The 22,601-nt window shown below is 49.3% G+C and overlaps 1 pseudogene; it reads left to right on the top strand.

Moving 5' to 3' along the window:
* The window catches only part of LOC109753603 (pentatricopeptide repeat-containing protein At2g34400-like), a 29,839-nt pseudogene extending 9,618 nt beyond the window's left edge, over nucleotides 1–20,221 (top strand).
* The last annotated feature ends 2,380 nt before the right edge of the window (nucleotides 20,222–22,601 follow it).

The following is a 22,601-nucleotide window of genomic DNA, read 5'->3' on the forward strand; positions in this document are numbered from 1 at the left end:
TACGCATAGACCTAGCTCATGATGCCACTGTTGGAGAACGTAGCAGAAATTCAAAATTTTCTACGCATCACCAAGATCAATCTATGGAGTAATCTAGCAACGAGCGGAAGGGGAGTGAATCTACATACCCTTGTAGATCGCGATGCGGAAGCGTTGCAAGAACGCGGATGAGGGAGTCGTACTCGTAGCGATTCAGATCGCGGTTGATTCTGATCTAAGCACCGAAAGAACGGTGCCTCCGCGTTCAACACACGTGCAGCCCGGTGACGTCTCCCACGCCTTGATCCAGCAAGGAGAGAGGGAGAGGTTGGGGAAGACTCCATCCAGCAGCAACACGACGGCATGGTGGTGGTGGAGGAGCGTGGCAATCCCGCAGGGCTTCGCCAAGCACCGCGGGAGAGGAGGAGGAGGGAGAGGGGTAGGGCTGCACCAAAAGGAGACTTTCTCGTGTGTTGGGCAGCCCCAAAACCCCAATATATATAGGGGAGGGGGAGGGCTGCGCCCCCCATCTAGGGTTTCCCCCTCAAGGGGTGCGGCCAGCCCTAGATGGGGCTTGGGGGGCGGCCAAAGGGGGGAGGAGTGCCTCCCAAGTCAAGTGGAGGCCCTCCCCCTTAGGGTTTCCCCTCTCCCATGCGCATGGGCCTTGGGGGGGCTGGTGCCCCTGGCCCATTAAGGCTAGGGCGCCCCCTTACAGTCCATGCTGCTGTATTGGACGTGGTGGAACATTTTCCGGACCTCCGGACCCCTCCGGAATCCTCCGGAACCTTCTGAAAGCTTCCCGGTACAATACCGAAAAAACCCGAACTTTTCCCGGAACCCGAACAACAACTTTCCATATATAAATCTTTACCTCCGGACCATTCCGGAACTCCTCGTGACGTCCGGGATCTCATCCGGGACTCCCAACAACATTCGGTAACCACGTACATGCTTTCCCTATAACCCTAGCGTCATCGAACCTTAAGCGTGTAGACCCTACGGGTTCGGGAACCATGCAGACATGACCGAGACGTTCTCCGGTCAATAACCAATAGCGGGATCTGGATACCCATGTTGGCTCCCACATGTTCCACGATGATCTCATCGGATGAACCACGATGTCGGGGATTCAATCAATCCCGTATTCAATTCCCTTTGTCCATCGGTATGTTACTTGCCCGAGATTCGATCGTCGATATCCCGATACCTTGTTCAATCTCGTTACCGGCAAGTCTCTTTACTCGTTCCGTAACTCACATCATCCCGTGATCAACTCCTTGGTCACACTGTGCACATTATGATGATGTCCTACCGAGTGGGCCCAGAGATACCTCTCCGTTTACACGGAGTGACAAATCCCAGTCTCGATTCGTGTCAACCCAACAGACACTTTCGGAGATACCCGTAGTGCACCTTTATAGCCACCCAGTTACGTTGTGACGTTTGGCACACCCAAAGCATTCCTACGGTATCCGGGAGTTGCACAATCTCATGGTCTAAGGAAATGATACTTGACATTAGAAAAGCTCTGAGCAAACGAACTACACGATCTTGTGCTAGGCTTAGGATTGGGTCTTGTCCATCACATCATTCTCCTAATGATGTGATCCCGTTATCAACGACATCCAATGTCCATGGTTAGGAAACCGTAACCATCTATTGATCAACGAGCTAGTCTCCTAGAGGCTTACTAGGGACATGGTGTTGTCTATGTATCCACACATGCATCTGAGTTTCCCATCAATACAATTTTAGCATGGATAATAAACGATTATCATGAACAAGGAAATATAATAATAACCTATTTATTATTGCCTCTAGGGCATATTTCCAACACCTACTAGGCGCCAGAGAAGAAGGCCAAGGAGACCAGAAGTGGCCTCCGCCGTAAAGGCACTTCGGACATAACGTCCGAAGACGCCGAAACCCACTCCTCCCCCGCCACCGAAGACGGCGAGGAGGAGGAGGAGGAAAGCAACTCTCCCCCTGAGGGGGGAAGAAAGAAAAGGGCGGCCTCCATGGATCTGGAGGCAGGGGCGTCCAAGAAGGGGAAGGCCTCCCTCGCGGACTACTCCGCGTTGGACACTGATAGCAGCTCCGAGTGGCGTCCTAGGGAGAAGCCCCTGGCCGAATTGTAAGTATTCAAAGGCGCTTATACACACATATATCCAACTTCTTTACTGCGTGGTTTTAACATGTCGAATCATGCGCTGCAGTCCGGCCCACGCCCGCCCCCAGCGATCCTCATCTTCGGGGAATTCGCTGGATCCAAATGCGATGGACAGCGGGTCACTTCTAGCGGCCTCCTCTCCCAAGGACACGGACGACACCGAGGTATTGTCCCAAAGGACCTTCCTAGGTCAGGGAAAGGTACAGGAGGCCGTCAGGGTGGCGCCAGAGGGTGATACCTCGGCCGCCGGACGCATGGGGGAGCAAATCCCCCTAGAGACTGGCGATGGGGGCCATATCCAATTCGGCCCCCAGCCGAATACTATTCCGGAGGCCCATACGGCTCCGAAATTAGGCTAGCAGCCTCCTTCGAAAGAATGAGGTGCACCTATTCCGCCGGTGACCTCTGTCCATCCAGAGGCACCAGATACTCTTTTGGAAGCGTTGCAAAGTGCTTCCATTGTTGAGGAACACCGTACCCTCATGGGTACGGTGGTTGAGAGGGTTCGGTCCGCCAAGAGCGGACTGACCGAAGCCTGCACCAGCCTTCTAAGAGGCTTTGAGGTATGTGACATAATTGTGCAAAAGGAATGTCATAGTATAGACAGTAGCCCCTGAGACTCTGTCCGGTGTTTGAAAAGAAAAGTCGGACAAATGATCAAATAATTTTCGTAGGAGACTAACCATACATGTCTATGTGAATAAGCAGACGTCGATGCTGGCTGCGACCTCCCATTCTGCCGAAGTCTCCAAACTGAAGCAGAGTCTGAAGCGGGCCGAGGAAGAGCTCGACCATGTGAAAAAACAACTAGAGGACCAGCAAGGTATGCAATGGCCTATACAGATCTTAGAAAGATATGAATTGTTTGTGTTGACCATGTTATTATGATATTTCATAGGAGCTGCGACCAAGGTGGAGACCCTCAAGAATGCGCTAGCCGAGGCCCAGAAGAGAGCGGCAGAGGAACAAGCCGTCCGCGAAAAAGCGGAGGCAAGGGTCGGGGAGGTCCAGCAGGAGCTCCAGGACGCCGTAAAAAATGTGAGTCCTTGGAGCGCAAGATGGCGGACCAAGAGTCCGAACTTGCTAATGCCCGCCAAAGCGCACAAGAGGCCCGGGTTGAAACCCAGGGCGCCCTCCAGGAAATCCAGGAGGCCAGGAAAATCACGGTGGGTAAGGCCTTTATTATGCAGAGCAAATATGTGAAGAAACACTAGTAGAAAACATGGCTTTGGTTCGGCTAGAAAAGAGCATTAATCCCGGTTGCGTTATGAACCGGGACTAATGGAGCATTAGTCCCGGTTCGAGCAGCTAGGACGCCGTGCAGGCATTAGTCCCGGTTCAAATGGGACCTTTAGTCCCGGTTGGAGCCACAAACCGGGACTAAAGGGTGCGATGCCCTTTAGTCCCGGTTCATGGCTCCAACCGGCACTAAAGGTTAGACCTTCAGTCCCGGTTCGAGCCACCAACCGGGACTAAAGGGATTGAGGCATTAGTCCCGGTTCGCGCTCCAACCGGGACTAAAGGTTGTTCAAGCCACGAATCGGGACTAATGCCTCAATTTTCAAATTCTACCGCCCCCTATGTATCGCCATTTCAGTTTTGAAAAAAAAAGAAAATGATAAAAAATTCAAAAAAAATCTTCGAGATGTAGTGTTTTGCAAAAAAGTGTTATGAAAAAGTAAAACGGCTATAACTTTTGCATACGATATCGAAAAAAACCGTATAATATATCAAAATGTTCAGCACAAAAATCCGCATCCGATTTTGATTGCCTATGGTCTGTTTGCAAATTTTTAGAATCCTCAAATTCTAAAAGGAAAAAAAGTTATGCTCAAATTTTAGTTTTTTTGAGTTTTTGTTAAATCTGGTCAAACTATGGTCAAACTACTTATGCACGAAGTATTAGTGGTACTAATTATTTATTCAAGAATATTAGTGTTACTAAATAATTATTTTAGTTTTTTTGAATTTTGGTCAAATCTGGTCAAACTGTGGTCAAACCGTGGTCAAACTATGGTCAAACTACTTATTCAATAGAAACGTGTAACTTCATACTCAAGCTAAACTCCTGAATATTAGTGTTACTAAATAATTATTGTTTTTTAGAATAATGGTTTCAAACTCAAACAGTGAAACGTGTGACTTCATACTCAAGCTAAACTCCTGAGGGTTAATAGGATTGACATCTTACTATTGTTAGGAAAACAACAAGTGTAGACTTGGAAACGAGGGGGAATAGAACCCAGGAGTAGAGCGTGCTCAGGCTGGGGTAGTGAGAGGATGGGTGACCGGCCGGTAAGTTAGATGATTTGGAATGATGAGGGGTGATTAGAGATTAGAGGTTAAATTGAGCAGCGATGAGGGGTGATTAGAGATTAAATTGTAAAATAATTCAAAAATTAAAAAATCGGAAAAAAAATATAATTTTTTTTCTAAAATTTAAAAAAAAATCGAAAAAATTCCTTTAGTCCCGGCTGGTGTTACCAACCGGGACCAAAGCTGGAGCTCCAGGCAGCGGCCACGGGCATGGCCATTAGTCCCGATTCGTATAAGAACCGGGACTAAAGGGGGGGGGCTTTAGTACCGACCTTTTAGTCCCGTTGAAGAACCGGGACTAAAGGCCCTTATGAACCGGGACAAATGGCCCTTTTCTACTAGTGAAAAGGTACCTCTTACTGATGCTGCGGAGTTCTTCCGAGCCGAAGAGGGGAGCTCAATGGAGAAGTTGTTTTGGTCGCAATACCTTGCGCCAGAGCATCCGTCGCCCTTTAGCGATCAGCTGAAACAGTTGACCGAACTGCATAGGGTTGCCGAATTGGCCATGAAGGGTTTGATAATCCGTCTATGGCCCGCCGAAGCCATGCCCAGCAGCTACTTCGGGCTCGTGAAGCGGCTGGTCAATGCCTGCCCTCGGCTTGATGCCATCAAGCGGTCGGTCTGCATCGAAGGTGCGCGGATGGCCTTCGCCCGTGTCAAGGTGCAGTGGATGAAGATGGGCGCCGTCAAGCTCGCGACCGAGGGACCGCCCGCTGGCAAGGAGCACCGCATGCCCGAGCGATATTTTGATGATGTCCTGAAGGGATCACGTATTGTAGTGGGCCAATGTGCAAAAGATGTTATCTTCGAATGAATGCATTCATGTTATCCCATCATGTATTATGAAACAAAGCCGATATGTAATATAATGCTTGTTGTTTATTTAAATTTTTATGTAATATAATGCTTGTTGTTTATTTAAAATTTTGCCTCCTATGCGGCCGTTTTATTAAATCTGAGAGTTGGCCAGTCGTCGGCTTCAGCCCCCACGTAGGTAGTACGGGGGTGTTTGGGTTGTAACCTAAACACTCTTGATCCAAGAGATTGGTCCTTGAAGGAGGTGTTTAGCGCAACGAACCAGGCAATCAGATTACGTGGCTTTATCACCCTCACCTAGCCATAAGAGTTTGACAATAGGAATGTAGGCGCAGCCCCTAGTTAATCCGGACTAGCGTGCTGTAGACACCTGGCCGGGTGGAGGCCGATCTGTCGCATAATGCGAGAAAAAATCGCAAGAGATTTTAACCTTCGAATAGCTGACCAGCTCTCGCCGCATCATGACAGTCAGTTTTCAGCTTTCTCTACTGAGGTGTTTTATTCAGATAAACCAGAAATACAGTCGCAGTAGTTCTCCCTTTACTACCTTAGCCGGAAAAAGGAACGTAAGGTAGTAAGCACAGGATTCGGGCAACCCAAGTATTGATCAAAGACATGATTCGGAGCCAATGCATATAATGCTGAATTTGGGGTGCCGAACCATACTGTAAGTGTTGGAAATATGCCCTAGAGGCAATAATAAATAGGTTATTATTATATTTCCTTGTTCATGATAATCGTTTATTATCCATGCTAGAATTGTATTGATAGGAAACTCAGATGCATGTGTGGATACATAGACAACACCATGTCCCTAGTAAGCCTCTAGGAGACTAGCTCGTTGATCAATAGATGGTTACGGTTTCCTGACCATGGACATTGGATGTCGTTGATAACGGGATCACATCATTAGGAGAATGATGTGATGGACAAGACCCAATCCTAAGCCTAGCACAAGATCGTGTAGTTCGTTTGCTCAGAGCTTTTCTAATGTCAAGTATCACTTCCTTAGACCATGAGATTGTGCAACTCCCGGATACCGTAGGAATGCTTTGGGTGTACCAAACGTCACAACGTAACTGGGTGGCTATAAAGGCGCACTACAGGTATCTCCGAAAGTGTCTGTTGGGTTGGCACGAATCGAGACTGGGGTTTGTCACTCCGTATAAACGGAGAGGTATCTCTGGGCCCACTCGGTAGGACATCATCATAATGTGCACAGTGTGACCAAGGAGTTGATCACGGGATGATGTGAGTTACGGAACGAGTAAAGAGACTTGCCGGTAACGAGATTGAACAAGGTATAGGGATACCGACGATCGAATCTCGGGCAAGTAACATACCGATGGACAAAGGGAATTGTATACGGGATTGATTGAATCCCCGACATCGTGGTTCATCCGATGAGATCATCGTGGAACATGTGGGAGCCAACATGGGTATCCAGATCCCGCTGTTGGTTATTGACCGGAGAACGTCTCGGTCATGTCTGCATGGTTCCCGAACCCGTAGGGTCTACACGCTTAAGGTTCGATGACGCTAGGGTTATAGGGAAAGTATGTACGTGGTTACCGAATGTTGTTCGGAGTCCCGGATGAGATCCCGGACGTCACGAGGAGTTCCGGAATGGTCCGGAGGTAAAGATTTATATATGGGAAGTCCTGTTTTGGTCACCGGAAAAGTTTCGGGTGAAATCGGTAATGTACCGGGACCACCGGGAGGGTCCCGGGGGTCCACCAAGTGGGGCCACCAGCCCCAGAAGGCTGCGTGGGCCAAGTGTGGGAGGGGACCAGCCCCAGGTGGGCTGGTGCGCCCCCCCACCAAGGCCCAAGGCGCATGGGAGAGTGGGAGGGGGCAAACGCTAGGTCCAGATGGGCCTTAGGGCCCATCTAGTGGGGCGCCCCCCCCTCTCCTCCCCTTGGCCGCCCCCCTTGATGGGATCTAGGGCTGGCTGCCTCCTCTTGGGGGTGGAAACCCTAAGGGGGGCGCAGCCCCCTCCCCCCCTATATATAGTTGAGGTTTGGGCTGCCCAAGACACACGAGAACGTCTCTCTTTCGGCGCAGCCCTTCCCCTCTCCCTCCTCCTCCTCTCCCGCGGTGCTTGGCGAAGCCCTGCGGGATTTCCACGCTCCTCCACCACCACCACGCCGTCGTGCTGCTGCTGGATGGAGTCTTCCCCAACCTCTCCCTCTCACCTTGCTGGATCAAGGCATGGGAGACGTCACCGGGCTGCACGTGTGTTGAACGCGGAGGCACCGTTCTTCAGTGCTTAGATCGGAATCAACCGCGATCTGAATCGCTACGAGTACGACTCCCTCATCCGCGTTCTTGCAACGCTTCCGCATCGCGATCTATAAGGGTATGTAGATGCACTCCCCTTCCCCTCGTTGCTAGATTACTCCATAGATTGATCTTGGTGATGCGTAGAAAATTTGGAATTTCTGCTACGTTCCCCAACAGTGGCATCATGAGCTAGGTCTATGCGTAGTTTCTATGCACGAGTAGAACACAAAGTAGTTGTAGGCGTCGATGTTGCCAATTCTTCTTGCCGCTACTAGTCTTATCTTGTTTCGGCGGCATTGTGGGATGAAGCGGCCCGGACCGACCTTACACGTACGCTTACGTGAGACAGGTTCCACCGACTGACATGCACTAGTTGCATAAGGTGGCTAGCGGGTGTCTGTCTCTCCCACTTTAGTCGGAACGGATTCGATGAAAAGGGTCCTTATGAAGGGTAAATAGAAATTGGCATATCACGTTGTGGTTTTACGTAGGTAAGAAACGTTCTTGCTAGAAACCTATACAAGCCACGTAAAAACTTGCAAACAACAATTAGAGGACGTCTAACTTGTTTTTGCAGCATGTGCTATGTGATGTGATATGGCCAGAAGATGTGATGAATGATATATGTGATGTATGAGATTGATCATATTCTTGTAATAGGAATCACGACTTGCATGTCGATGAGTATGACAACCGGCAGGAGCCATAGGAGTTGTCTTTATTTTTTGTATGACCTGCGTGTCATTGAATAACGCCATGTAAGTTACTTTACTTTATTGCTAAGCGCGTTAGCCATAGAAGTAGAAGTAACCGTTGGCGTGACAACTTCAAGAAGACACAATGATGGAGATCATGATGATGGAGATCATGGTGTCATGCCAGTGACAAAGATGATCATGGTGCCCCGAAGATGGAGATCAAAGGAGCAAAATGATATTGGCCATATCATGTCACTATTTGATTGCATGTGATGTTTATCATGTTATGCATCTTATTTGCTTAGAACGACGGTAGTAAGTAAGATGATCCCTTATAAAATTTCAAGAGAAGTGTTCCCCCTAATTGTGCACCGTTGCGAAGGTTCGTTGTTTCGAAGCACCACGTGATGATCGGGTGTGATAGATTCTAACGTTCGAATACAACGGGTGTTGACAAGCCTAGCATGTACAGACATGGCCTCGGAACACATGCAAAACACTTAGGTTGACTTGACGAGCCTAGCATGTACAGACATGGCCTCGGAACACAAGAGACCGAAAGGTCGAACATGAGTCGTATAGGAGATACGATCAACATGGAGATGTTCACCGATGATGAATAGTCCGTCTCACGTGATGGTCGGACACGGCCTAGTTTGACTCGGATCATGTATCACTTAGATGACTAGAGGGATGTCTATCTGAGTGGGAGTTCATTAATCAGATGAACTTAATTATCATGAACATAGTCAAAAAGTCTTTGCAAATTATGTCATGTCTTGCGCTTTAGTTCTACTGTTTAAGATATGTTCCTAGAGAAAATTTAGTTGAAACTTGGTAGTAGCAATTATGCGGACTGGGTCCGTAAACTGAGGATTGTCCTCATTGTTGCACAGAAGGCTTATGTCCTTAATGCACCGCTCGGTGTGCTGAACCTCAGCGTCGTCTGTAGATGTTGCGAAACATCTGACATACACGTTTTGATGACTACGTGATAGTTCAGTGCGTAATGCTAACGGTTTAGAATTGTGGCACAAGAGACGTTTTTGAAACGTCGCAGAACATATGAGATGTTCCGAAGACTGAAATTGGGATTTCAGACTAGTGCCCACGTCAAGAGGTATGAGACCTCTGACAAGTTTCTAAAGCCAGCAGACTAAGGGAGAAAAGCTCAATCGTTGAGCATGTGCTCAGATTGTCTGAGTGCCACAATCGCTTGAATCGAGTGGGAGTTAATCTCCCAGATGAGACAGTGATAGTTCTCCATAGTCACTGCCACCAAGCTAGTAGAGCTTCGTGATGAACTATAACATATCAGGGATAGTTATGATGATCCTTGAGCTATTCGCGATGTTTGACACCGCGAGAGTAGAAATCAAGAAGGAGCATCAATTGTTGATGGTTAGTAAAACCACTAGTTTAAGAAGGGCAAGGGCAAAAGGGATACTTCATGAAACAGCAAGTCGTTTGCTGCTCTAGTGAAGAATCCCAAGGTTGAACCCAAACCCGAGACTAAGTGCTTCTGTAATGAGGGGAACGGTCACTGAAGTAGTACTACCCTAGATACTTGGTAGATGAGAAGGCAGGCAAGGTCGACAGAAGTATATTGGATATACGTTATATGAATGTGTACTTTACTAGTACTCCTAGCAGCACCAGGGTGTTAGATACCGGTTCGGTTGCTAAGTGTTAGTAAGACGAAATAAAAGCTGCGGAATAAATGGAGACTAGCTAAAGGTGAGATGACGATATGTGTTGGAAGTGTTTCCAAGGTTGATGTGATCAAGCATCGCATGCTCCCTCTACCATCGAGATTTGGTGTTTGCGTTGAGCATGATTGGATTATGTTTATCGCAATATGGTTATTCATTTAAGGAGAATAATGGTTACTCTGTTTATTTGAATAATACCTTCAATGGTCTTGCACCTAAAATGAATCTCGATCGTAGTGATACACATGTTCATGCCAGAAGTAATGATAGTACCACATACTTGTGGCACTGCTATTTGAGTCATATTGGGATAAAACGCATGAAGAAGCTCCATGTAGATGGATCTTTGGAGTCACTCGTTTTTTGAAAAGATTGAGACATGCGAACCATGTCTATTGGTATATATGCATGAAGAAACTCCATGCAGATGGATCGTTTGGACTCACTTGATTTTGAATCGCTTGAGACATGCAAATCATACCACATGGGCAAGATGACTGAAAGTCCTCGTTTTCAGTAAGATGGAACAAGAGAGCAACTTATTGGAAGTAATACATTTTGATGTATGCAGTCCAATGAGTGCTGAGGCATGCAGTGGATATCGTTATGTTCTTACTTCACAGATGATTTGAGTAGATGCTGAGTGTATTTACTTGATTAAACACAAGTTTGAATTATTCAAAGGTTCAAGTAATTTCAGAGTGAAGTTGAAGATCGTCGTGACAAGAGGATAAAATGTCTGTGATATGATCATAGAGATGAGTATCTGAGTTACGAGTTTGGCACACAATTAAGACATTGTGGAAAGTGTTTCACAATTAATACCGCCTGGAACACCATAGTGTGATGGTGTGTCCGAACATCATAACTGCACCCTATTGGATATGGTGCATACCATGATGTCTCTTATCGAATTACCACTATCGTTTATGGGTTAGGCATTAGAGATAACCGCATTCACTTTAAAAGGGGCACCACGCAATTCCGTTGAGACGACACCGTTTAGAGAAACCTAAGTTGTCGTTTCTTAAAAGTTTGGGGCTGCGATGCTTATGTGAAAAAGTTTCAAGCTGATAAGCTCGAACCCAAAGCGGATAAATACATCTTCATAGAAAACCCAAAACAGTTGGGTATACCTCCTATTTCAGATCTGGAAGCAAAAGTAATTGCTTCTAGAAACAGGTCCTTTCTCGAGGAAAAGTTTCTCTCGAAAGAATTGAGTGGGAGGATGGTGGAGACTTGATAAGGTTATTGAACCGCCACTTCAACTAGTGTGTAGCAGGGCACAGGAAGTTGTTCCTGTGGCACCTACACCAATTGAAGTGGAAGCTTATGATGGTGATCATGAAGCTTCGGATCAAGTCACTACCAAACCTCGTAGGACGACGAGGATGCGTAATACTTCAGAGTAGTACGTGATCCTGTCTTGGAAGTCATGTTGTTGGACAACGATGAACCTATGAGCTATGGAGAAGCAATGGTGGGCCCATATTCCGACAAATGGTTAGAAGCCATGAAATCCGAGATAAATGGATCTTTGAGAAGAAGACGGACGTGGACGGTAATGTTACCGTCTATGAAGCTCGACTTGTGGCAAAGAGTATTTCCACAAGTTCAAGGAGTTGACTACAATGAGATTTGCTCATCCGTAGCGATGCTTAGGTCCGTCGGAATCATGTTGGCATTAGCTGCATTTATGAAATCTGGCAGATGGATGTCAAAACAAGTTTCCTTACCAGTTTTCGTAAGGAAAGGTTGTATGTGATACAATCAGAAAGTTTTTGTCGATCCTAAGGATGCTAAAAGGTATGCTAGCTCCAGCGATCCTTCTAAGGACTGGAGTAAACATCTCGGAGTTGGATTGTACGCTTTGATGAGATGATCAAAGATTTTGGATTTATACAAAGTTTATGAGAAACTTGTATTTCCAATAAAGTGAGTGGGAGCGCTACAACATTTCTGATAAGTATATGTGAATGACATATTGTTGATCCGAAATGATGTAAAATTTCTGGAAAGCATAAAGGGTTGTTTGAAAGAGTTTTTCAAAGGAAGACCTGGATAAAAGCTGCTTACATATTGGGCATCAAGATCTATAGAGATAGATCAAGACGCCCGATGATACTTTCAAAGAACGCACACCTTGACATGATTTTGAAAGAGTTCAAAATGGATCAGCAAAGAAGGAGTTCTTGGCTGTGTTACAAGGTGTGAGTGTTGAGTAAGACTCAAGACCTGACCACAGCAGAAGAGAGAGAAAGGACGAAGGTCGTCCCCTATGCTTTAGACGTAGGCTCTACAGTATGCTATGCTGTGTACCGCACATGAAGTGTGCCTTGCCATGAGTTGGTCAAGGGGTACAATAGTGATCCGGGAATGGATCACATGACAGCGGTCGAACTTATCCTTAGTATCTAGTGGACTAAGGATTTTCTCGATTATGGAGGTGAAAAGGAGTTCGTCGTAAAGGGTTACGTCGATGCGAACTTTGACACTAATCCGGATGGCTCTGAGTAGTAAACCGGATTCGTATAGTAGAACAATTATTTGAAATGGCTCCAAATAGCGCGTGGTAGCATCCACAAGATGACATAGATATTCATAAAGCACACACAGATCTGAAAGGTTCAGACCCGTTGACTAATAACCTCTCTCACAAGCATAACATGATCAAACCAGAACTCATTGAGTGTTAATCACATAGTGATGTGAACTAGATTGTTGACTCTAGTAAACTCTTTTGATGTTGGTCACATGGTGATGTGACCTGTCAGTGTTAATCACATGGTGATGTGAACTAGATTATTGACTCTAGTGCAAGTGGGAGACTGTTGGAAATATGCCCTAGAGGCAATAATAAATAGGTTATTATTATATTTCCTTGTTCATGATAATCGTTTATTATCCATGCTAGAATTGTATTGATAGGAAACTCAGATGCATGTGTGGATACATAGACAACACCATGTCCCTAGTAACACCATGTCCACGCTCCTCCACCACCACCACGCCGTCGTGCTGCTGCTGGATGGAGTCTTCCCCAACCTCTCCCTCTCACCTTGCTGGATCAAGGCATGGGAGACGTCACCGGGCTGCACGTGTGTTGAACGCGGAGGCACCGTTCTTCGGTGCTTAGATCGGAATCAACCGCGATCTGAATCGCTACGAGTACTACTCCCTCATCTGCGTTCTTGCAACGCTTCCGCATCGCGATCTACAAGGGTATGTAGATGCACTCCCCTTCCCCTCGTTGCTAGATTACTCCATAGATTGATCTTGGTGATGCGTAGAAAATTTTGAATTTCTGCTACGTTCCCCAACAGTAAGGAGTGTTCGGACTTTGTTGCCGTAGTATGGAGCGCAATGAAGCCCCTGGCGAATTTAAGGCGTACCAAAGTGTACGGGTGCAATCGATAAGAATAGCAAAATAAAATGAAGTAGTAAGCTAGTGCCACATAAGTTGGGCCGCAAACTGTTTCCATTATAATTTGATTAGTACGTCAAGGCGTATTTGTACAAATAGTGCGATAAGCAACAGGGCTGTTTAACATGCCGAGACCAAAGGGGAGCTGCGTGCGGGTCCTGAAAACAGGAAGAGTGATCGTCAAGAAGACCACCTAGAGACTCCCCCACACGTCTATGCTATTTGTCGCCTTGGTATATCCATCTTTCGAAAGGATCGATGATCAGGCCGTCGTGAGGGGCCTGTGGAAAAGAAACCTGAAAAGGAAAAAAAGAAAAGGAAAAGTATGTGTGCCCAGGGAAGGTCGAGCCGTATTATGGACCACAATCGATTTATGCCTCCGTCTTTGCCCATGGTATTTTGAGTGCGTAGTTATGTACGTGCGGTACGTACGCCACAATTTGGTCAGAACTAAGACGGAGGCCGAATTGCTAGTCAAACTCCTGACGAGCTGGACTTTCATGCTGCGGAGTAGTCCGGGCTCGTTTGACAGTATCCGGGGGCTTGGCCGCTGAATTGATATTCTCCTTGGTAAGGCCGCTCTGTACTTCTGCTTCCAGGGCCGTGGTGCGCTCCTCGGTACGGAGGGAGCGTTCCGTGTTTCCATTGACTGTTATGACACCGCGTGGTCCGGGCATCTTGAGTTTGAGATAAGCGTAGTGTGGCACCGCATTGAATCGAGCAAATGTAGTTCGTCCGAGCAGTGCGTGGTAGCCACTACGGAAGGGGACGATATCGAAGATCAAGTCTTCGCTTCGGAAGTTGTCCGGGGATCCGAAGACGACTTCCAATGTGATTGAGCCTGTGCAGCGGGCCTCTACGCCTGGTATTACTCCTTTAAAGGTAGTTTTTGCGGGCTTGATCCTTGATGGATCGATGCCCATCTTGCGGACTGTATCCTGATAGAGCAGGTTGAGGCTGCTGCCGCCGTCCATGAGGACTCGCGTGAGGTGGAATCCATCAATGATTGGGTCGAGGACCAGTGCGGCTGAACCACCATGACGGATACTGGTCGGATGGTCCCTGCGATCGAAGGTGATCGGGCAGGACGGCCATGGGTTGAATTTTGGGGTGACCGGCTCTATCGCATAGACGTCCCTGAGCGCGCGTTTACGCTCCCTCTTGGGGATATGAGTAACGTATATCATGCTCACTGTTTTAACTTGGGGGCGAAACTTCTTCTGTCCCCCTGTGTTCGGCGGACGGGGCTCATCGTCGTCGTCCTCACTTTGCGACCCCTTCTCATTGTTCTCGACATTTAACTTCCTGGCATGTTTAAAGACCCAACAGCTTCTGTTGGTATGATTGGTTGGTTTATCGGGGGTGACGTGGATCTGACATGGACAATCGAGTGTGCGGTCCAAGCTGGATGAGCCCGTATTCTTTTAAATGGCTTCTTCCGCTGGCCGGACTTGGAGCCACTGAATCCGGCGTTGACCGCCGTGTCATCGGTATTGCTACCGTTGCTTCGACGCTTGTGCCTGTTGCGTCGGGTCTTGCCGTTGCTATTTCTGGCTTCAGAGGTGCCAGGTTCGCTTGCATTAATATTGCTACGGGCTAGCCAGCTATTTCGCCCGCGCAAAAGCGGGACATAAGTGCCGTGAGGGCCGCCATGGACTTCGACTTTTTCTTGGCCGAGGTGTCGGGCGAGCCATTCGTCGCGGATGCTATGCTTAAAGGCCGCTAGGGCTTCGGCATCCAAACAATCGACGATCTGGTTCTTTTTAGTTAGGAACCTAGTCCAGAATTTCCTGGCTGACTCTCCGGGATGTTGAACTATGTGACTTAAGTCATCGGCATCCGGAGGTCGGACGTATGTACATTGGAAGTTGTCGCGGAAGGCGTCTTCCAAGTCCTCCCAGCTGCCAATAGAGTTTTCGGGCAGGCTGTTTAACCAGTGCTGAGCTGGTCCCTTGAGTTTTAGCGGGAGGTATTTGATGGCATGAAGATCATCATCGCAGGCCATATGAATATGGAGAAGAAAGTCCTCAACCCATACCGCGGAATCTGTTGTTCCATCGTATGATTCAATATTCATGGGTTTAAACCCTTCTCGGAATTCGTGCTCCATTACCTCATCAGTGAAGCATAGGGGGTGTGCAGCGCCTCTATATCGGGCCAAGTCGCGACGTAGCTCGGATGGAGTCCGTCTGCGGTTTTCGGCCCGGACGTGGTTATGCTTGTCACGTCCGGTTAGATAGCCGTCGTCGCGCGCGGGGGCACCCTCCCATGATCCGTAGATCGATCTGGTCTGACCTGTTCTATTTTCCAGGTGCTGCCGCAGGTCATATGTATATCCCCGAGCTGTTGTATCTCTACCTTTACGGCGAGGTAGTATGGGTTGGTGTTTGGCTTGAGTTGCCATTTTGTCCCGACCACTTGGTGGTCGGTCAGCCGCGTTACGTGCTGATGGTATGGGCTCAAGTGCTTCGTCGTCGAATTGAGGTAGCAGTTTACGCTTCGGGTAACTTTTGGTTGGGCGCTCGAGGCCGTATTCCTCGGCTGCCAGGATGCTAGTCCATCTGTCGTTGAGTAGATCTTGATCAGCTTGAAGCTGCTGCTGCTTCTTTTTAGGCTCCTTGCAGTGGCTATTAGCCGGCGCTTAAAGCGCTCCTGCTCGAGGGGTTCCTCGGGTATGATAAAGTCTTCGTCGCCCAGGCTCACCTCATCCTTGGAGAGTGAAAGATAATTACTGTCCTTCGAGTCTTCGTTTACGGCCTGTTCGTCAGGGCTAACTTGCCCATCTTCCCGATCGTCCTGTTCGGAGGTTGGCTCTATGGAGTCTTCTTGGTCTTCGGCGTCGTCCGAAGTATTGTTGTCTCCCGTGCCGGTATTGCTGTCTTTTCCACGGCGTGATTTAGAGCGGCGCCGCTGATGTCGGCGCTTTGGCTGTATCTCAGGAGGTTTGTCCTCGACTGGATCTTTCTCACTATCGCCGTTACCCTCTTTGGGTGTATCCACCATGTACACGTCATACGAAGAGGTGGCCGTCCAGTGTCTGGTAAACGGTGGGTACTGGGCCTGCTCTTCTCCGACATCGTCGTCCATACCGTCGATGTCTTCAGAGCCGTAACCGAGCATGTAAGTTAAGTCCTCAACAGTGGCTATGAAGTGGGTGGTGGGTGGGACGTAAAATTCCCCGCTCTCAGTCCCTAGTCCGGGCCGGGCGTAGTTCGGACGTTGCTCCTCTGTAATGACGAGGGATCGCATCAAGTCCAGAGCCTCGCTTAAGGGCAAGATTTGGCCGGGGAGAAGAGAGTCCGTGCAGTACGGCGGGAAGGAGACTCCCTGGCCGAGCTCACGCGATGCCGACTCCAAGGGTTCGGAGCCCGTGTCTGAGGAGGTGTCCGGCTTCATGATGGTTGCGAGCGATACTATTTCCTCCGGCTCTCCCGTACCGGGTTAGTGGCCGCAGATAGTCCGGCGGGCTCAAGAATCCTTTCTTCGGACCTGGCAATGCGCTCCGGATCTAAGGCCAGAGCGAGGTTGGGGTTGTGAACCCTTGGAAGATCAAGTCTCCTCGGATATCAGCGACATAATCCAGATTTCCAAAACTAATCTGGTGACCTGGGGCGCTATCGATCTACTCTAGATGGCCAAGCGAGTTGGCCCGCAGTGCGAAGCCGCCGAACACAAAGATCTGGCTGGGGAGAAAGACCTCCCTCGGGGCAGTATTGTTGTAGATGATGGATGGAGCCATCGAACCTTCTGATGACGACACAGCGGAACTCTCAATGAAAGCACCAATGTCGGTGTCAAAACCGGCGGATCTCGGGTAGGGGGTCCCGAACTGTGCGTCTAGGGTCGATGGTAACAGGAGACGGGGGACACGATATTTACCGAGGTTCGGGCCCTCTTGATGGAGGTAATACCCTACTGCCTGCTTGATTGATCTTCATGAATATAAGGATTATAAGAGTTGATCTACCACGAGATCGTAATGGCTAAACCCTAGATGTCTAGCCTGTATGATTGTGATTGCCTCTACGGACTAAACCCTCCGGTTTATATAGACACCAGAGGGGCCTAGGGTTGTACAGAGTCGGTTAACAGAGGATGAAATTTTCATATCCGAACGTCAAGCTTACCAACCACGCAAAGGAGAGTTCCATCCGGACACGGGAGGAAGTCTTCTATCTTGTATCTTCATGGCCCATCAGTCCGGCCCACGTCACATAGGCCGGACGCCCGAGTACCCTTTAATCCAGGACTCCCTCAGCCCCCAATGACGAGTCCGCCCTTAAGTAGGCGAGGGAAGACTACGTCCGCGAGCAGGTGCTCCGCCAGCGCCGGCATACGCGAAGCTCCAGGTCCGGCGCCGCAGGCGCGAGGAGGGTGGCGTCATCGTCCTCGACGGCGACGAGAAGGACGAGGCCGGGCCGTCCAGCGCCCCACCGCATCGGCGACCCTGGCCAGGGGTGCACAGGGACGGCGGCGGCTCCGGCGGGGGCGCACGACGACGACGACGGCGGCTCCGGCGGGGGCGCACGACGACGACGGCGGCGGCGACGACTACACCCGCTTCTACAGGCTTCTCGGCATGTGGATGGCGGGCGCGGTGGACGCGGGCGCAGTGGTTAGGCGTAGTTTGGCGTAGTGTACGCGTAGTTTGCATGTTTTTATGTTTTATATACAAATTTCAATGAAATTTTGCCGAGTTCGTAAAAGATCGCCGAGTTTAAAAAAATTATATGAAATATCGCCGAGCCCGCGATGACCTGTGGGCCTACGACTGGGAACGAAATCGTCCCCACGTATCAATCTTGCGTCGGTTCCCCTTCACGCGGCTCTTTTTCGGTGCCCTGAGACGGAACGAGTGGAGATGCTCTAACGTGTGTGGCTCGTAAGATGAAGCAGAGGAATACTACCAAACTAACGAACGTCACCGGCGATGCCCACGGCTTCCTCCGCGGCCGCACCGTCGTGCTCCTGCTCAACTCCCAGCCTGCCCCCACCGCCCTCTCCTCCAACTCTTCCTCCTAATGCTCTGCTCCGCGCTCCGCCCCGACGACACTCTTCCTTTCCTCCTGCTCCTCCTCGCCGCAGCCCGGTGCCCAGCGTCCCACCTTCGCCGTCTCTGCGCACGCGCTCCTGCGCAAGTTGGGGCTGCAGAGCCACTACTACACCGGCCATTCCCTCATCACCATCTACTCCAACCTGGGTTGTCCCCGCGCCGATCGCAAGGTGTTCGACGGAATTCCCCAACGGGACGTTGTCTCTTGGAACTCCATCATAAAAGCGTAGTATGAGCGGGCGGGGATGACAAAGACGTGGCGCAGATGCTCTGTGCAATGGTTGCCGAGCGTGCGGTGGCACCCAACGCGATGACGGTGGCGGTCGTGCTTGCGGCCTGCAGGGATGCCGGAGCCTTGGTGCTTGGTAGGTGGATGGAGGACTAGGTGAAATGTGCGGGCATTGAGGTGGGATCGCTCGTCGGCTCAGCTCTCGTTGGGATGTACGAGAAGTGTGGAGAGATGGGGGATACCGTCGCTTGGAATGCTATGATAACCCGGCAAGTATCTCGATGGATCAACCTTGGTTCTCATTTCGAAATACCCTCTGATGAATGTAACTAATCTTATCTTATCTGGCCTGATCATTTGTGTATGGTGTGTATGATGATGCAGGCACCCGCAGAACGGCATGTCAAAGGAAGCCATTTCCTTGTTTCACAACATGCGACAAGCAGGGGCGCGTCCAGATAAGATAACCCTGGTTGGGGTGATCTCGGCCTACGCTGCAGTTGGAGCTCTGGAGGTAGGCACTGAACTCGACAGCTATATCTCGAAAAGAGGCTTCTACAGCAATGTCTACATTGGGACTGCTTTGGTGGATCTGCACTCGAAGTGTGGAAATCTCACCTGAGCCATACAAGTGTTTGGGAAATTGCCGTGCAAGAATGAAGCCTCATGGAACGCCTTGATTTCTGGTCTTGCCTTTAATGGGCGAGACCCTGGAGCTAGCTATTCGGCAGTTTGAATAACTGATGAGGAATGAGGAAGGTCTCCGGCCGGACGATATCACTTTCATAGGAGTGCTTTCTGCTTGTGTGCACGCAGGGTTGCTGAAAGACGGCCAGCGTTGGTTCAGTTACCTGATATCCGAGTTCCAAATCGTTCCCAAGGTCGAGCACTACTCCTGCATGGTTGATTTATTGGCACGTGCCGGACATTTAGAAGAAGCATGGGATTTCATCGAGGAGATGCAGATCAACTGCAGTATTGCAGTCTTACTGAAATCTGCTTTCAGGATTGGTATTCATGTCAAGGAGGCCGACAAATTTTCAGGACTCTAGTCTACAAGGAAAATGAATTGGCACCTGCCTAATGTTGGAATTTTCAGAAAAATAGCATCCCAGGTGGAGTGGAGATGGGATCCAAAGGAGCTACATCCCTATGTTTGGGTAAATTCTTATGGGTTACTGTTTTTTCCCCTCGTAATTATCTGCATAGAATGTAAACTTATCTTTTAAAGTTGTTGCAGAGGTCAGGAGCTGGGACATTCTTACAGCCAGTATCATCTTGAATCGGTGACTATGAACAATCAATTTTTTGAAGAATGGATAAGAAAAAACTCCTTAATCAAATACTTGGAGGGACAAACGAAAGAATGAAGTTATATTTTTGGGGTATATCCTACAGACCTACACTATATGTCCATTTCCCACTAACAATCCTGTACGAGTATCTTGTACTGCAAAACAGTACCATAGCATCTACCACTGTATGCCTGACGATTTCTAGAGATCTATACATCCATCCTACCGGCAAGCTCTGCGCTTGCTCAATCAGTTCCCGGCCTCGTTCGTGCCGCCGCTGGGGCCGGATGGCGTCACGGGGCCCCTCGGCAGCATGGCGAGCAGAAGCGGCGCGTACTTGTCGACGATGACCTGGTCCTTGGGCACCTCGCTAGGCATGTCAACGGCTGGCGGGAGCGGCCTCGCGGCCGAGGCTTCTCGGAGGCTGACGACCAGGAGAAGCAGCACGAGGCATGTGGCCACACGGCTGCTTCGGGCGCTGGAAGAAGAAGCCATGAATTGTTTCGTGAGCGGCGACGGGGAGATGATCGATGGAGGGAACTTGGCAGTGAGCAGCGAGAGATCTTTCTTGAAGAAGAAAGGGAGAAGGTCTGCCTTTTGTGTTTATCTGTGTTGGGTGTGGAGCTGCTCATATATAGCGATGGGCGGTGTCGAGTGTTGGGGTGGAAGGGGTCAAACGGGGAGGCTGAGTGAGGTGGAAGGGAAGGGGCTGCGAATCTTCTCATCAGTCCTCGTGTGTTGACTTGTTTCAAGAACAGAGGAGACTCTGCTTCTTCCGCTCTACTCAGGGGCTGGCTGCGTTCATTCGAGCCGACGCCAACGTGGAAAAGATGGGTTGTTCCACAGTCGGGTCCATATATAAACTTGTACTGCAAGTAGCTGTGTAACTTTTTGATGAAAGCAACTCATCCGGTCCACTAATTACTTGAACTTTGGTTAAGCATTCAGCGTACGTACCTAACTCGTTTGTCTCGTGCATAGCTAGATAGGCGTACATGAGGTGAAAATTGCTTTTGGAGGCCGAGCTACATGAAGGCCTCCGTTTGTAAAAAATTTAAACGAAATACGTTGAAACGAGGGATATGGAAAAAAAAACAAATATGAATGCCGTTGTGGCAGTGCCATGTGGGCCTGTTTTCCTATGGGCCCACCTATCAGTGGTCGAACGGCACCTTGCCGAACGGCAGAGGATCCTCGTCCCCTATGGAGCCTGGTCACCAAAACGTTCCACTCATCAGGAGGACGCTAGGTAGTTTAGACTCAAGACTAATTATGGCTAGTAGGCAGCGGTGGACACTGTGCAACAGGGAGAAAAATGTGGAAACAACCGGCTAGTGGAAGCGCCGGTCGTTGGTATGGGCATGGACTGGCAACCGCGACTTTTTTTTAGAGCAAAGCAAAGCTTTATTACTTAACTGAGCTTAGGCATATCGCCCAAGACAGAAACGCCCGCCCGGGCTGGTACATCCGACTCCCATTTCATGAAATGGTTAGGGTCACACACACAGCCAACATTGGCAAGTTCATGGGCTACAGAATTTGCATTACATCTACAAACAGTGATAGTAAACTTGGAAAACCATAGCTTTAGCTGGTACTTCATGTCCTCAATGACAGCTGCATACACCGAGGAGTCAACTCTTTGCATGTCCAAAGCTTCAGCCAGCAGCTGCGAGTCCGTCTCCAGCTCGACACGAACGATGCCCAGGTCTGATGCCGTGCTGATAGCATGCGACATAGCAATTGCCTCCGCGGCGAACGCGGCGGTGATATGCTCCTGTCTGCCGGCTCGAGCGCACACAAGTGATCCGTCCGCCGTCCTCACCGCGACACCCCAGCCTGCATGGTTTTGGCCTGGCACAAAGGATCCATCGACATTGATCTTGTAATCTACTCCCACCGGTGGCCGCCACTTGTCCGGTTGCGGTTTGGCTGCTGGCCGTCGGAAGATCTCACAATACTCCAGCACATTGGCCCTCGTCTGCCGAGCTACATCATGCGTCGACATCGGCAACTTCCCTTGCCTGAGCTTGTTTCTATTGGACCACCATAGCCACCAAAAAGTGAGGATGTGTAGGCGTTTTTTCTCATCTAGCCCCCAAAGATAGTCGAGCATTGCATTCACGGACCCAATCCTCTCCAGCTGCATGCGTTCCCCCTCGAGTGTAAGCTCCCTCCACACTTCTTTCACTGCCTTACACTTAATGAAGAGGTGAGCCCCGTCCTCATCAGCTCTCGCACAGAGGAGGCACTTCGTGTCAGTGATAGGAATGCCTTTCCTTGCAACGTTGATCCGCGGAGCAAGAGAATCATGCTTTAGTCTCCAAGCGAACATCTGGATATTGCGGGGGGACGACATTTTCCATAGTCTTCTCCATGAATGATCTTTAATCTCATTCAGGTTCCCTGGAGCGGTTGAGCTCCCTCCGGCACCTCCGTCCTTCCTCGTCCTCTCCAGCTGGACTTGTTGTTTGTATGCACTCTTGACTGAATGGATCCCTTTTGTATCATAGTGCCATGCAATGAAATCTTGGACACCATCTTCCAGGGGAATATGTAGAATGTGCGATGCGTCGTCGATCCAGAAAGTATCAGGTACGAGCTGTTCATCCCAATGGCCAGTAGT

This window comes from Aegilops tauschii, chromosome 2, assembly GCF_002575655.3.
Source record: "Aegilops tauschii subsp. strangulata cultivar AL8/78 chromosome 2, Aet v6.0, whole genome shotgun sequence".
In the NCBI taxonomy this organism is placed as follows: Eukaryota; Viridiplantae; Streptophyta; class Magnoliopsida; order Poales; family Poaceae; genus Aegilops; species Aegilops tauschii.